The 3,524-nt window shown below is 34.7% G+C and overlaps 1 protein-coding gene across 1 annotated transcript in view; it reads left to right on the plus strand.

Moving 5' to 3' along the window:
* GRIA2 (glutamate ionotropic receptor AMPA type subunit 2) overlaps positions 1 to 3,229 on the plus strand; it is an 86,480-nt gene extending 83,251 nt beyond the window's left edge. Inside the window, exon 16 of the mRNA XM_060279132.1 lies at positions 346 to 3,229. The gene's annotated coding sequence lies outside the window, so the exon portion shown is untranslated. The remainder of the gene's footprint in view (positions 1 to 345) is intronic.
* The last annotated feature ends 295 nt before the right edge of the window (positions 3,230 to 3,524 follow it).

Raw genomic sequence — 3,524 nt, forward strand, 5'->3', positions numbered from 1 at the left:
CAAGGAGTCGTACTGTATGTATTGTTGCTGTTTTGTTTTCACGTCTTTATTTCTGTCTGCCACTAACAGTGAGAACTTCTTTTCTGCAAGGCAAACTTTTTTGTTTGTTTGAATGGGGAACTTCCTGATATAAGTGTGCTTGTTTGTAGCTCCCTTTTTCTTTTTCTTTCTTTTCTTGCTTTAAACATTTGTTTGCATTTACTAGAGGCTTTCAGAAAGTACCTTAATGGGACTTGAGCCCAAATCTCACTAATACCAATACATGTAAGATGAGACTCGGGACCCTGTCTCAAGTACTGAACTAAGGTAATGTATCGTTTTCTTTGTTTCCCCTCCTTCTTTAAGATGATCTTGAATGATGCCATGAGGAGCAAGGCGAGGCTGTCAATTACAGGAAGTACTGGAGAAAATGGATGTGTTATGACTCCAGAATTTCCAAAAGCAGTGCATGCAGTACCTTACGTGAGTCCTGGCATGGGAATGAATGTCAGTGTGACTGATCTCTTGTGATTGATAAGAACCTTTTGAGTGCCTTACACAATGGTTTCCTTGTGCGTTAATTGTCAAAGTGGTGAGAGGCATCCAGTATCTTGAAGACTTTTCTGTCAGCCAAGAATTCTTACATTTGTGGAGTTCATCTCGAATAATGTTCGTTAAGAATGCTTAGTACAAACAAAACAAAAAACAAAAAAACCCAACAACCCACGAACATGATTTTCTACACCAGTTCAAGATGAAGTTTGACTGACATGCACAGCTAACATGGAAGTACTGTATTCTAACTGAAGTCGTTGTACAGACAACACACCAGTTTCTGCAGTCGCCGTTGTCAGTTCTCTGATTCATATTGACTTAAGCACACTTGACATCAATTGCATCAAGATGTGACATGTTTTATAAGAAAAAAGCATTTAAAATGAAAAAAAATATTTTTAGGTATTTTCACAAACAAACTGGCTTTTAAATAAATTTGCTTCCATAATGGTTGATGAATCAAAACTTAAACTGTGGGGAAATTGTGATTGAAGAAGAAGAAGAAGAAGAAGAAGAAGAAGAAGAAGAAGAAGAAGAAGAAGATTTAGACAATAGTTCCATGTTTTTCAAAGCCAAATATGTAAATGCTGGGGAGGAAAATGCAGAAATAAAAGATCAAAATATTGTAATTTAATATTGTTCTTTAAAAAAATTACTTAATATCCTATTCTTTAACATTTGGTGTTAATATCAAATTACTTGGCAATGCTTGACATTTGAAATAAACTTTTTTCTATGGTTTTATTTGCAAGTGGTCCAGTTAATTTTGCTAGCCACAGTTTGGTTATAAAGGATTTAAAATGCAAAAGGACACTGTCAAGGTTTTTTGGAAGACCTACAGCTGCTCTTAGACTCCTTCATAATGTTGTTTCACATGAAACACAATCTCTGCATAAACTGTAGGTCTTTAGTTCAGGTTTTTAGTTTCTACTAAAACCACTTTATAAGTTCTGGTGCTTATTGCCAAATGCTTATTGCATTATCATCATTGCAAGTTGGTTCACATCCCGTTCATGTTTATATGCAGTGGCTACCTCCAGCCCATCCTCTTTTAAGATGATACTTTAGCCTTCAAATTTTAAAAAGTTAAAGCTGGACAGAAATAGCTTTGTCTACTGGATATCAAGCAGGCTGGTGTGTGTCAACCTTGTCTTTTGGTTAAGATGTTACAATCTGAGATAGGCTTTATAGAATTCAGGGATATTCTGCACTAAAGTTGAAAATACGGAATTTAGATGATGATTATAATAATATACCAGAATTGGCCATGTTCCTTAATATGGGACTAACTGAAATTGAGATTTTGAGTCATACCTGATTCTAAGGAGAGGGCTATTTAAAAAGCCTCCAGAAATAAAGAACAAATCCTAGTTTAATTCTGGAGGGGGGAAAAACCTTGACAATGTTCCTTTCCGTTAATTTTCATAATAGCCCTAAGTTTTGAGATACAATTACTGTATTTATAACAATAAATGGATTTAAAAGAGTAATATTTACAGCGAGTGCTTTTCTAGTATTGTTTTAAGTGAATCAGCCCCATCATTTCATTGGAACACTTTCAGGTACCCAGATCTACTGATAAAAGTAATATTATTCCGCAGGAGTGGTACTGCTACATTTCTGCCGATACAAAAGGGATTTCTATTTAGTTGATCCTCTGCTATAGACTAAATGGTGCAGATGTGACTGAAAAAACCTTCTGTTCTCTGGATTTTTCTTAAACTTGGATGCTCATTTATTTTAACGTCCATGAAGAGAAACGCCACACTGTAAATCTGTGGCCAATTTTAAATCCCTGCTTTTTGGCACAGATGTATGTAGGTTTCATTCTCCACCCCTCATGCACACAGAACTGATAGTTGCGGCCATTTTTTATGCTGATTTCCTGTGGTATCGCACCTTCTAATGGTAAAAACTTCCCATTTCTCAGGAGCCAATTTCTGGTGATCTACAGTTGCCCTGTCCACATCCAATCAGGAAAATGAGGTGCAGTGGACTGCATTGGGTATTAGTATCGTTCTGTGCTTCAGTGGCCATTTATAGTCATTTTTATATGATACTCCCAGCCAATTTCCTTTTGACAAAAGAGATCATTTCACTCCTGCATACAATGGAAAATGTATTTTATTGTACCTCTGGGCCTACTTCTCTTAAAAGTGTAGTGTACAAATCTTTCTTTGTCAAGCCTGAACTACTGTATATAAAGGAAATAATGTAAAGTTATATTTTCATGTTTTTATACTTACCAACATGATGAGAATACATAATGTATGGGTATTTCAATATTTCAATTGCCAATAATGTTGACTGGGTTATGGACATCTCATTTTTTTTAAAAAAAAAGGTAATCATAATTTAATATCCATGTTACAGTACACCAGTATATTGCTATATAAAGTATTCTGTGTGCATTTAAGTGGAAACAATAGTGAAGAATGATGACAGCTGTCTAGGGGTTTTTAAAATTCATTTTATAGGAAACTGTTATGGAACAACCAAAATGTTTTGAACTAATTCTTGTGTAAATTTAAAACTGTCTTTTACTGTACCCTTTTGTTTACACAGTATATGGTATCTTTATTTCTGCTTTGTTAAGTGGGTATCAGTACAAAGCTGGTCATTCACTTTTAAAGGCTTGTAAAGCCAGAATCATTTCCAGTTTTTCATGTGTACTTATATGAAAGAAAGAAAGAAAAACCCGCTTCTGATTTATTTTTAAATCTAACACATGATGGCTTTCCTGAAGTGTTGTACAAATTTCAATCATACATAAAAATTTGTTCTTTTTTAAAAAGGCAAATTATTATTAAGTGGTTTGTTTAGTATTATTTATATATGGTACTTACTCAGAGAAACATCCTTTGAGGTGTTTTTTATTTAAAAAGGGGGGGGGGGAACTCTTCCTAAAGCAAAGGAATATTCTCATTTGAATTTTGCCTGGGAGATTCCTACCAAGGAGCTATATTCCCGCCCATGGGACATCTTCTAAC

The sequence above is a fragment of the Zootoca vivipara genome, chromosome 9 (genome assembly GCF_963506605.1).
Source record: "Zootoca vivipara chromosome 9, rZooViv1.1, whole genome shotgun sequence".
NCBI lineage: Eukaryota > Metazoa > Chordata > Lepidosauria > Squamata > Lacertidae > Zootoca > Zootoca vivipara.